The sequence below is a fragment of the Aquarana catesbeiana genome, linkage group LG07 (assembly GCF_042186555.1).
Source record: "Aquarana catesbeiana isolate 2022-GZ linkage group LG07, ASM4218655v1, whole genome shotgun sequence".
NCBI lineage: Eukaryota > Metazoa > Chordata > Amphibia > Anura > Ranidae > Aquarana > Aquarana catesbeiana.
The window spans coordinates 204,525,917-204,539,915 of NC_133330.1; positions in this window are offsets into that span (position 1 = coordinate 204,525,917).

Sequence of the window (13,999 nt, forward strand, 5' to 3'; positions counted from 1 at the left end):
ACCTCATTTAATCTCCTCTATATATGGACTACTCCATGAGTCTAACCCAGTGACTGAGTCCATGCATATATGAGAAAAGGGTCTCATACCCTTCACCAACCTATTTCCCTGACACAATATGGTAAAATCTGGGAATCCACATCCAAAGTCTCACATTGTGTGGTGCAGAGAGAAACGGCCTTTAAGGTTCTTTTGCTCAGGTATAGGACACCTGATATTCTTAATACTTGCAGCCCGGATGTTTCGCAACATTGCTGGAGATGTTTCAGTGAAATAGGCACCTATTATCATATTTTATGAATGTCTATGTAGCGCTGGTATTTTTAATACAGACGCTATAAATAAAAATGTAGTTGTCTGAAACTGTAGTTTAGCTCAGACTGCAATTATTGTAAATTCTGGTTCTGTTTCAGCTTGTCTGGTTGTGTGGTTTTCCCCTTGGCCTAGGGATGGTGCCCTATTATTGAGGCCAAGGTTGGAAATTGCAACAGGCTGGGTGTATTGAGTGCCTCCTTCCCCGGAAACAGTCAGAGGGTGTGGTCTGCCTGCTGTGCTTTCTGAGAGGTGGTACTTAAGGGGCAGACCCCATGACACAGAGTAGTTTCGACCTGATGGCCCTCCTGGTCTAAGGTGTGTCGCTGCCATCAAATTGTCTTGGAGCCGGCTGGCCCGAGGCGTTGTTACTGAAGGTAGGCCCAAAAGTCTTGGGGCCTACCGATCCAGGGATGGTCCTGTGCTGTCTTGCCTGCGGGAAGAAGCTGAGCGACTGGAGGATCCAGGGGAGGACTTTTCAGGAGAGGACTGTGCAATAAGGCCGGTGAATAAGGCCCTAGAAGAGCCTGGAGACTCAGTTGGAGGATGCATCCCGGGTCACCTACCGTACAGTACCGTAGGTTCGAAATAAGGGAACTGGTGCTATGTGATCAAGCCTTGATATTGCAACAAGTCACTAATTACCCAATCCTGTGGCAGAGGATTGTGTAACAGTTATACCAAATCTTAAAGTCTGTGGCAGAGACTATGACCAAGCATCGCATCAGCTAGTGGGTCAGTGAGAGAGGCCTATCTGGTGGTTGCTGAATCCAGTTATGGAGCTGTTGTCCTCTGGATCAAGGAAAGTGTTCCTGATCTGCAATTTCAAGGTACCTGAATTCCCCTAAACCTTTCATCCCTCTATTGCATGTGTCTTTCTTAAATAAAGCATTGAAGAAAGAGACTGTGTGTCGGAGCTAAAATTACTAAAAAGAAGTCTTTAATGGGACCCCTATGACGGATATGGTAAAACAGTAAAGGAACAGTAAGCCCAATTTAAATCAGCAGCTCCTGAGGGTGTAAGTGCTACATCTAATTTTTTTATTTTTTGGTATTTATGTTTAGACTCTCTAGCAGAACCTTTTGATCATTGATATTCCTAAATCCTATTTGTTACATGTTTGGTTTGCCTTCGAGTACAACTCTGAGTAAAAGCTATGGATTGTTTCTTATTCGACTGTTATAGAGCTTGAAACTTGGTAAGACGTTGGGGAAGCAACTGTGTCTTGTGCCTTTTAGCCACACTGCTCATTTTTAGCAGAATACCCCTCAAATAAGCTTTATGTGAACTCCACAGCGAAAAGGGGTTCTAGGCAGAGTGCTCATTTAGGTTGAAAAATTCCTTGATTTTTGAAATGTGCTCTTGTTTTTGGGTAGAGTCATTAGGAATACATTCCTCCATCAGTAAGCTTTAGTCTCTGCATGATCCCCCCACCACCACCACCATGATAGACACAGGGGCATGGTCGGACCAGGTAATAGCGGGAATCTCAAAATTGGTTACTGACTGTAGCAAAAAATTGGCAACCAAGAAATAATTGATTCTGGAATAGGTTAAGTGTACATTAGAGAAGAACTTATAGTCCTTTTCATTTGAGTGGTGACAGCTCGATTCATCGAAGAGTTGTGAAGAAAGAAAGAAACTAGCTCTACTTGCTCTACAAGTACGATTATGTTTAGGATCTGACATGTCAAGAGTACGGTCATGGATGGCATTCCAAGCAGGCCTGGACTGGCCATAGGGCACACTGGGCATTTGCTTAGGCATTTTCTTTGGCATGTCCTAAGAAGAGAGGCCTGTTGATGACCAGGCTGCACAGCAGGGTATAAGCAGCGACCACAGTTTGGACAGGGCTTACACAGATCACAGCTGCCGCTGACCTCCCTTTATGCGGCCTTGCCTGAAGCAAGGCCAGCGCCAGCAAACTAGGACATGCAGAAAAAGGCAGGAGAGAAGTATCTGCAGGGGACAGACACCTCCCGGGCTGGCCACTGGAGATATACCTGTACTCAGGACAACAGTGGCGGTGGCTCTTAACACCGTCCAGGACACCGTGACAGCTGCATAGGGAGGAAGGTGAGTGCACTGAACTGAACTGATCCAGTGTGTGTTACAGCCAAAGTCCCACTCTGTAGCAGCGGGGAAGGGGGGTGGATTGGGACTGTCTGCTGGTCTGGGGCTGTCTCTTGGCTGGACTGAGACTGTCTTTTTGCTTGTCTGGGGATGTCTCTTTGCTGGACTGAGGCTGTCTCTTTGCTGGACTGAGGCTGTCTCTTTGCTGGACTGAGGCTATCTCTTTGCTGGACTGAGGCTGTCTCTTTGCTGGTCTGGGGATGTCTCTTTGCTGGTCTGACAAAAAGAGGAAAGAAATGGGACTTTATATGAGGCAAGTCACTGAATGCAAACCCTTGTTCAGTTCATTTATAAAATTGTTTATTAATAACAAATCACGTTATAGAAGGTGTCAATCTGTAATTCAGGACACAATCTAATGTAATACATTTGCATGAATATGTAATAATTATACAGAGTAAGATAAAACATAATAAACATTATAGTTACAAAAGGACACTCATCTATTCATAAAAGTTCAATGAACAATGCTCTGCTCAGTGCATTAACCTGCCTGAGCATTGAGCATATTCCCTCTTTCCATCCAATTGGGGCTCATGGTGCTGGTGGGAACCCACCCTTTGCCGGGGATATAAGCTGCTCAGGCTGGCCAGCTGAACCATTTCACATGAACCATTCACACAAGCAGGACAGCAGGCATCTCTCCAGCCATAGACCCACACACACAAGGTAATTTAGTTTGATTCATACTCATCACAACATCTTTTTGGGTTTATTTTAGTTTCCACATTACACAGTCCACCATCCACTATTGGTTTGGTTATATTTATTTACATTTTTATTTTATTTTTAATGGGTATGTTTCTTTGTTCTTTTTAGCTCACACACTTCACACCACTATTCATCACTTCACTTATTCATTGATATAGGCCCATTTCATTACTTCAACACATTCATTTCACATGGTTTCATTTTCCCACCCTTGCAGAGCAGTGTGGACTGTTAAGCATACACCAGAATCACATGGTCGTGACATGGTCACCTGGTCTTCACCTGGCTGCTGTCTCTGGTCTGGATGGGATTCCTCACCTGGTCTGGTCTGGATGATCATCCTTGTCTCTCTTCTTCCCTTGGATTTAAGGTTGGACGCCACCATTTGGCCGTACTGTAAGTTACACACCTTTATTTTGAGAGATTGTTCTCCGTTTAAAGGATATCCTTACTTATAGATATCACTGATTTAATTTCAGAGCATTTTACTCCTGATGATTGGCATGAGCCATGAAACGTGCGTCGAGTTATATCGAACTGATGCTTAGACAATTTTGGCTCAGCATGAAAAATCGATCATGTTCATTGAACTTTTATGAATGGATGAGTGCCTTTTGTAACTATAATGCTTATTATGTTTTATCTTACTCTGTATAATTATTACATATTCATGAAAATGTATTACATTAGATTGTGTCCTGTATTACAGATTGACACCTTCTATAATGTAATTTGTTATTAATAAACAATTTTATAAATGAACTGAACAAGGTATGCATTCAGTGGCTTGCCTCATATAAAGTCCCATTTCTTTCCTCATTTTGTTGTATACATATTAGGGATGGAGGCTTGTCATTGTTACAATTAGGTTGTGTTAGGTCGCATCCACTACTTTGCTGGTCTGAGGCTGTCTCTTTGCTGGTCTGAGGCTGTCCCTTTGCTGGACTAGGGATGTCTCTTTGCTGGTCTGAGGCTGTCTCTTTGTTGGTCTGTGGATATTTCTTTGCTGCTCTGAGGCTGTCTCTTTGCTGCACTGGGGATGTCTCTTTGCTGGTCTGAGGCTGCCTCTATGCTGGTCTGAGGCTGCCTCTATGCTGGTCTGAGGATGTCTCTTTGCTGGACTGGGGCTGTCTCTTTGCTGGATTGGGGCTGTCTCTTTGCTGGACTGGGGCTGTCTCTTTTCTGGATGGGGATGTCTCTTTGCTGGATTAGGCTGTCTCTTTGCTGGATTGGGCTGTCTCTTTGCCAGATGGAGATGTCTCTTTGCTGGGTGCGGATGTCTCTTTGCTATATGGGGATGTCTCTTTGCTGGATTGGGATGTCTCTCAGGATGAATATCCCATCACCAACCACCCACGCAAATGCCCACCCCCCCATCTCCACCCCTTCCTCCCAGGGATCGGGCTGCTCTAAAATGTCTGGGCCTATTTTCTTGTCCCAGTCTGGGCCTGATTCCAAGTATCCACATAAGATGATGTGGCCTTGGCTGCTGGACTTCACTTTCTTACAATTTTTTTTCAAATAGGAGAGATGTTTCTCATTGTGCAGGTATACATTGACCAAAGTATAAAGAGAGTTATTAAATTCACAAGCTAAGATGACGTAGCAACCTTGATCATCTGTGATTTCAGAGAGAAGTTTAAAAACAATTGTATGAATTGTTGGATTGGTAGATATGTGGGAAGTGTCTATTGGAGAACATAGGCAGCTTTCATGCACTGAAATGAGTCTCTTGGAGGCACAGTAGATCACAGTTAAGTGCCCAAGCTTCCCTCCAAAGCATATTATGCTTGCCTGGGCTGTTCAAGCACTTGACATTTAATGATGACAGCTTGAACTGCATTGGATAATAGGATGTTGTATATCCATCCGTGTCCAAGTATTGGAGAGGAATTAGATGTATGCTGTCACGTGGAAACAGGTCTTGAGTAAAAACAAGTTTGTAGTTTCTTATTCGTGTGCAACTTTAAGAGGGTAGCAAAAATACAAATTTAACAAAAAATAAAAATAGGCAAAAAATCGAATCCTTTTTGGTGATACACCAAAGTGAAAATCAGATGTAATAATCAATTGGACATAAAAGAGAAAGATTCTGTGAAGAATCTGAGCAGAAAAGTATCTGCGTTAACGTTGAGATTCAAACAAGAAAACAACTATGTATAGCATTGCAGGAGCCCCTGGGACTGTACTGAAAATAATTGGTTTTGCATGCTCAAAGCATATCAGCCAGCCTCTACATCTTGCCAGTCAGTAGGCTCTGGTTGTGAAGAGGGGGGATTTTTGGATGTGGTGCCCTCAGTATCCAGGATTTGCCAATCATTTAACAATTGGAGGCCCTCATCAACCATCTTGACATTGAACATCTCACCATCATGTGTAAGTTGAAGTTTGGCTGGGTAATTCCATCTGTAAGGGATGTTGTGGTCACGGAGTAGTTTGGTAACTGTGGCTAAATTTCTTCTGCGCTGCAGAGCGTATTGCGACAGTTCAGCGTATAGGGTGAGGCCTTGCATACTTTCTATGAGGCAATAAGAATTTCTCGTGAGGGTCAGTAACTTTTCTTTAGCTTGGAAAAAGTGGATGTGGACTATGGTGTCACTAGGGTTGGTGTCACCCGGTACGGTAAAACATGGTGTCACCCCCCACTCACCAACTATAGTCGCCCCTCAGTACAGACCCCCTCAGGATAAACCGCCCCCTTCATCAGTACAGACCCCCCCAAGGATAAACCACCCCTCCATCAGTGCAGACCCCCCCTTGCGATTAACCACCCCCTCCATCAGTGTAGACCCCCCTCAGGATAAATCCCCCCAATAAGTGCAGACCCCCCGAGGATAAACCACCCCCCTCCATCAGTGTAGACCCCTCCTCAGGATAAATTCCCCCCAATAAGTGCAGATCCCCCCAAGATAAACCAACCCCCAATAAGTGCAGACCCCCCTCAGCATAACCCCCCAATAAGTGCAGACCCCCCAGGATAAACCACCCCCCTCCATCAGTGCAGACCCCCAGGATAAACCATCCCCCTCCATCAGTGCAGACTCCCTCAAGTTAACTTAAAAGAGTTGGCTGGAGAGTTGCTTGCTCAGACTGTCACTTTCTGGGCAGCGCGCCTGTGTATAGTGAAAGGAGGCAGCTGCAGTGGCAGTGGCAGTGAGAGTGAGGAGTCTCACTCAGGCAGGGATAGTGTGGTCCCAGCATTTTGCGGCTGAAGAGCCCTGCCTCCAGGACCCTCCGCCGCACTCGGGCCGCACCCCCTGCCCCCTTAGCAACTCCACTGGTTATGGGTGTCAACTAAATCATTGAAGGTTGTCGCAAATTCCCCCAGTTTGTTTTCAATATGCAGGACTTTATCACTGACTTCACTTATATCAAATTAAATTGTTGTGTTAAAGTTAGAGTGGATAGTACTCCTCAGAGATACTAACATGTCCTTTAGGCCCTGTTCACACCTATGCGAATTAGATATGGCTTACACCGCATCCAATTTGCAGGACATTTTAAACTGCATTCATTTGAATGCATCTGGTTCACATATGTGTGTTGCATTCGCACTGCGCATTGCCCAAAAAACAGTTTTCTGGGCATTGCGGTGGGAATTACAAGCACATTACCTTCTATGGGAACGCATTTGATTTGCAAATGCATTCTGTTCTGAACACAAATTCTCTCCTTCTCTTCACTACACCTTCCCCCTCTCCCCCCTCTCCCTGCTCACTGATCCACAGCTACAATGGAGAGGAACCGCTGAACAGCTGTTTTTTCTCTTCACAGGGAAAACGGAGCTGGAATTTGCACCGCACATGTGTGAACCCAGCCTAAAAGTAATGTCTAGGACTGGCTGGTTGTTGGTAGGGAAGGCAAGTATAGAGTCCTGTAATTCTCTCATGTCATTCAAAGAGTAGTCTGAGGCACTCACCTTTGGTGGACTGCAGTGGCAGGAGACAACTGCCTTGATTTAGCTGGGCTTGTGATGTTAGAAGAAGCCTGGGAAGCAGAACTGCTGTGCAGTGGCTGCTTATTATGTGAGCCAATTGTGTTTTGCCATTTCTCCTCTCTCCCCACAGTGTGTCTGTGCTGCAGATTGGGAGAGCTGCCGTCACCATTCTGGCTATTGAAACGGAGCAGCTGGGGGCTCTTTTTGCTTCTTGAACATGTTCTTCAGTAATGCCCAAAGCTGTGGAGGGTGAAACCACCATTCCTTGATGCTCTGAGCCGGTCTAACGTGCCCCAGCAGGATGCCTTTATGCAGAACTCTTCAGCTAAGCAGCCATACTCTCCGTGTGCTGGCCATGCCCCCTATTTTTTTAAATTTTAAATCGGTACCCCAGGCAAACAACTAAATACAAAGGTGAAATACATACTGTATATGAGATGTATTATCTGACAAAGGATTTGCATTTCTGTTCATCTAGTCCAGAGATTTGTGCAACTTTGTCACATACTGTAACAAAGCCCTTTCTGCCAGAGAAGACCTGATCCTGTCTTTAACTTACTCTATGACGGGAAAGTAGAAAGATAGCACTGGACCTGTAGGGTTATCTTACTGGTATTGTTAACTTAAGGTTATCATTGTTGATGTAAATGATCTTGTTTCTGGGGAGGCAGCTTCTACACCCCAGAGGATCTCCACGGTCTCCTTGGCTGTTTGTGCATTGTACCCCGGACTTTTAAAGGAATTGTAAAGTTGTATTTGGGCCTCTTTAGCAGTGGTGCGGTACTTCAATTTCAATTCCCATTACATTATTCTATGACTGGACAGTGAAAGCAGAATCAACAGACTGATGAGCTCTCTGCCACTTTGCGCTCTTTTTCTATCAGCATGCTTTTTTGCACCACAGCCCAACTGAGTGACTTCTAAATTCAGGTATTTACTTTGATTAAAATAACAAAAGAAGAATAATCTTCAACATTTGTATCTGCCTGTAGTTCTGCTTTAATATTAAGAAAATTAATTATTTTTAATTTAATCTTCTTCCACTCATCCCCAACATTTTTTATACCTTTTATATATCTTGTACCTGCAACACTGACAAAAATATTTTACACAATCTTTATCCCTATGTTGTAGCTGGACCGCTACCTCTCCCAGAGCACTGCCTAGAGGTTAAGGCCAAATAACAGGAATCCTCTTGTGTGGAATATGGATTGCTTAGCAATATCCCAAAACTGATGTACAGGTTATACAGTATCATTGTTGATAAGGTATCTGCAAAGAGTGTTCCACATATATAAAAGAATACCAGCAATGAAATGCTTTTAATTGTAGCACTGAGACTAATCCAGTGATTAATTAAACTACAGTTTCTCCCTAATGGATTGACATGTTTTTATATCTACATACTGTGCCCAGGCACATAGTTGTTAATTTCTGTTAGCCAAATCCATAGACGGAGAAATCCTATTAGCCAAACCCATGGACAGAGAATCTCTGTTAGCCATACGTGCAAGCATGCACACTAGAGTGGCACCAAGAGAACTACATAAACACCTCTGCTGCACTAGGACTTTGCCTTATGGGCTACAGCATTCTTCTACCTGTTCCTTATGTTTGATCTCCTGTTGCATTGTGATCCGTCTGACCACGCTTGTACTTTACCTGAACTGACCCCTGGCTTGCTCTTTGACGACGTCTCTGCTTTACCCTTCTGTCTGTCTGTTTGCTATTGCCAACTCCAGCCTGAACCTGACCACTATGCTGCCTACTGCTTTTTTCCTGACATGCCTGCTAGTGACCGACCCAGCTTGCCTGACCCTGCTCTGTGTCTACCATCCTTATATCTGCTGTCTGCTACCTGCCGTTTTGCGAAGCATCTGCTCCCTTTGCCCTGACGGCCTGCCAAGTACCTGCTGTCTGCCACCTGCTAGCCTACCAAGTACCAGCTGACCTGCGTCACGATCCAGCCTGCATCTGTGTGCACACAGACCTCTCATCTACAGCCTTCACCATCTGAACTGCTAGGCACTCCTGCCACTCCAGGCTTCCGTGCCTCCTGTTTACTTTATCAGGGGTACCAAGCCGGAGGTGTAAGAGATTGCCTTCCTCCCCACGTCAGGCTCCATCTCCAGGTACGTGACAAGAACAGGGGCAGGTAGATTTTTGCAAAAAAACGTGTTTATATATACAGTATATATTGTGGCAGGGCCAGCCTGTGATACTGTTTAATATTGAGGTCTAGGCCAGATTTTGTAGGAAGCAGGCACATAATGATGCAGGTTTGTGCTGCATTCATCTCAGAACCAGAGTTAGAGCTCAGAGCCCAACTCACCCAAAGGGGTCAGTGTGTGAAGGGAGAAGTGAGAGGTGCACGTCTGCACTCTGCTGTCCAAGACAGGGCAGACCAAGGCCCGAGCCTGACAGAGTGTCCATTAGGGACAGAGCAACAGGGAGCTGCTAGGAAAGATACAGAGCTGAGGTACAGCATATGTGCATTAGGGATGAGCCGAACACCCCCCTGTTCGGTTCGCACCAGAACATGCGAACAGGCAAAAATTTGTTCGAACACACGAACACCGTTAAAGTCTATGGGACACAGACATGCATAATCAAAAGTGCTAATTTTAAAGGCTTATATGCAAATTATTGTCATAAAAAGTGTTTGGGGACCTGGGTCCTGCCCCAGGGGACATGGATCAATGCAAGAAAAAGTTTTAAAAACGGCCGTTTTTTCGGGAGCAGTGATTTTAATAATGCTTAAAGTGAAACAATTAAAGTGTAATATTCCTTTAAATTTCATACCTGGGGGTGTCTCTAGTATGCCTGTAAAGGGGCGCATGTTTCCCGTGTTTAGAACAGTCTGACAGCAAAATGACATTTCAAAGGAAAAAAGTCATTTAAAACTACTCGTGACTATTAATGAATTGCCGGTCCGACAATACACATAAAAGTTCATTGATAAAAACGGCATGGGAATTCCCCACAGGGGAACCCCGAACAAAAATTAAAAAAAAAAAATGACATGGGGGTCCCCCTAAATTCCATACTAGGCCCTTCAGGTCTGGTATGGATATTAAGGGGAACCCCGGCCAAAAGTTTTTAAAAAAATGGCGTGGGGTCCCCCTCAAAATCTATACCAGACCCTTATCCGAGCACGCAACCTGGCAGGCCGTAGGAAGAGGGGGGGACGAGAGTGCCCCCCCCCTGAACTGTACCAGGCCACATGCCCTCAACATTGGGAGGGTGCTTTGTGTTAGCCCCCCAAAACACCTTGTCCCCATGTGATAGGGACAAGGGCCTCATCCCCACAACCCTTGCCCGGTGATTGTGGGGGTCTGAGGTTGGGGGGCTTATCGGAATCTGGAAGCCCCCTTTAGCAAGGAGACCCCCAGATCCCGGCCCTCCCCTTGTATGAAATGGTGAGTGGGTACAAAAGTACCCCTACCATTTCACAAAAAAGTGTCAAAAATGTTAAAAATGACAAGAGACAGTTTTTGACAATTCCTTTATTTAAATGTTTCTTCTATCTTCTTTCTTCTATCTCCTATCTTCTATCTTCTATCTTCCTCCATCTCCTTCTTCTTCTGGTTCTTCTGGTTCTTCCCCTGGTGTTCTCGTCCGGCATCTTCCTCCGCTGGGTCTTCTTCCCTTCGTCTTCTGGGCCGCTCCGCATCCAGCATGATGGGAGGCTCCCGCTGTGTGACGCTTCTCCTCTTCTGATGATTCTTAAATAACCGAAACCCGGTGACCCCACCCCCACTGACGCACGGGGACTTGACGTGGACTTCCCTGTGGCATTCCCCATGACCGAAAAAATCTCTCTCCTGCGCTCGGGTATCTAGAACCTCAATATGTGGTAAGGCCAGAATGCTTCAGTGGTGTCTGCCATCTTGCAGCCCTCTTCAGAATAATGGGTATTCATGGGCTACAAAAAGAAAAGAGAGAAAAGAGGGCGCACCGACCTAGTGCATTACCACTGATAGCGTTTATTAAAAAAGTAAAACAGCAAATGGATACTTTTGTGAGTATCTTTTCTCTCTTTTCTTTTTTCATTCCCCATGACGTCAGAGGGGGGGCGGGGTCACCCGTTATGACCGCGCAATTGTCAGTTAAAGCGACGCAGTGCCGTATCGCAAAAAATGGCCTGGTCAGGAAGGGGGCAAATCCTTCCAGGGCTGAAGTGGTTAAAGTGTTACTAAACCCCGGATCCTGCATTCACTATATCTCGTCTCCCACAGTACACAGAACATGGAAATTCAGTAGAAAGAGAGAACATAAAGAGAATAAGGGACTTTCAAGGTGCAAAAATACACAAAACAAAGGTGTATAAAAAAGAAAATAAATACAATTTTTATTAAAGGAATTACATCAATAAAAACAGTACATTCAGTATACTCATAGCCAAGGTTGAATGCAAGGCATCCTCTAAATGACAACGGTCTACTGCAAACACGTTCAAATTTTCTACATGTTTCGCCGTATGGCTTCTTCAGGAAAGAATGTGAAGATTCTTTAGATATCAAGACCTATACTTCAACAACTTGACACATACAGGCGTTGCCGATTGTAAGCTATCCAGAAATTTTTGCAGTTCCATCCTCTCTCATTGGGCTTGGATGGCTATGGTGCATTATTCTATCTCTTTCCCTTAATATTGAGGCAAGTATTTGTTCAATTGTGAGGTTGTTACATTTTTGAGAGTCATTAAAAGTAAAAGTAAAGGTTACCTTCATCTATGATGCAATCCCTGTTTTCCTTTGAACGTTAGAGGCTCCCAGTGTAACTTCAATATACTTTTTTAATAATCCTTATCAAGTGAGTTTTTACACTGCAAATATATCCTGGCCTGAATGATTGTGTCGTTCTGTGATACGTTATGAAGTATTAATTCAAAACTTATATATGTTTATTGACAGGAAATCTGTATCAGACCAGTACATAATATTTTACTATTCACCCCTCCCTACGGGAGACCTGGCATTGTTCGTGAGTGTCTGGACGGTGTTTTCGGCATTTTGTTGGATTTCATTTTTAAATCAGTTGTGTGTGAGCCACTAGACCCACAACATGAGGTAGGGCCTTTTGTTTTTTGTTTTAGGGAATATCTCTTGCCTTTCTTATTAACGCAGCCATAGATATAGTCAAGATGTAATAAAGTATTTTTGATGCTAGATATACTAATGGGTATTTCTTTCTCTGTTTTTCATTGCACAATTAAAGTTGTTGAAGTATAGGTCTTGATATCTAAAGAATCTTCACATTCTTTCCTGAAGAAGCCATACGGCGAAACATGTAGAAAATTTGAACGTGTTTGCAGTAGATCATTGTCATTTAGAGGATGCCTTGCATTCATCCTTGGCTATGAGTATACTGAATGTACTGTTTTTATTGATGTAATTAGTTTAATAAAAATTGTATATATTTTATTTTTTATATACCATTGTTTTGTGTATTTTTGCACCTTGAAAGTCCCATATTCTCTTTATGTTCTTTCTTTCATCTATAAACGAGATGTTGGTGCCATATCTTTGTTAACTTTAGCATCGATCACTGACCACACAACTTACCATGGAAATTCAGTAGTTTTAGTAAATATAAACTGCTAAATATCTTTTATCATTAGCAGTATATAGCAGTCTTGTAAGTTCTATCAGTGTCTGATTAAAGCTTGTAGGAGGGGGGCGTGGCCTGACGCATGGAGTGAGAGCACGTGCAGTGCTTCAGCTCCCGGATCCCTCGGCTCCACAGGGCTTCTCCGCATCGCTATCCGCTGTCTTACTGGACCAAATGGGGAAGGATAAGTACAGGGACCAGAAGGGAATGGGGGGATCCCAGCCTGGAGGGGATTTAGGGCACTTTTTTACCTGATCTTCGGGCGTGGCCCAGTGCCGGCCTGAATCCAAGATGGCGCCGGTGCCTCCGTCCCACTCTGAGTCAGCCCTGGACTCTCTGGCCGGCTCCCAGGCATCCCACCCTACCCCTATGACACAGGATTGCCCCCCCCAGGCTCTCCAGGAGCTGTTCCAATACATTCCTAGGCTCAGAGGATGGATGGGACTTAGAATCACAGATGAGATCCCTGCACGGTTACATGCGATCTCTCCCCACAAAGGCTGACTCTGAACAGTGTGTTCATCGCATAGAGAAAACTTACAAGCAGGAGATCTCTGAGCTTAAACGGGACATTGGTGTACGTTTTGAGGATATAGAAGCCACCACTGAGGCCCTGCATAACACGGTACAGACACATGAGGAAATACTCAATTCTCATACAGTCACGCTGCAACACCTAGTGTACCAGCAAGATGACATTGAAAACAGAAACAGGCGCAATAACATTTGCGTACGCAGCATACCTGAATCTGTGGAACCCAAGGATTTAAAAGTGGCAGTGATGGCCATCTTTAATCAGCTTTTACAATTGCCTAAAGATAACCCCCTTGAGCTTGACCGGGTTCACAGGACCTCTGGCCCCAAGAAAACTGATCCCTCATTTGTCCGCGACACGCTCTACAGAGTGCATTTCTATAATATCAAGGAATCCTTCATGTGTGCCGCCAGCACTCAGGACTCTATTCTTTTCAATACCACCCCTGTGATGCTGCTGCCTGATCTTTCATGCCTAACTCTAACTATGCGGAAAGCTCTAAAATCTCTCACACAGCTACTTCAGTCACGTCAGCTGAAATACCAATGGTGCTTCCCCTTCCTGTTGCGGGTTCACCATGACAGTAAGACTGCCATTTTTCGTATGCTGGGTGACCTTCCCACATTTCCCAGCACCCTGGAGCTGCCTCATGTGTCTATACCGGATTGGCCCTTCACTCTTACCACACCTGGCCGGCCATACATACCTCAGTGGCAAAAACAAAGTCGCAAACGAGGCCCTGGATCCTCGTTGGACT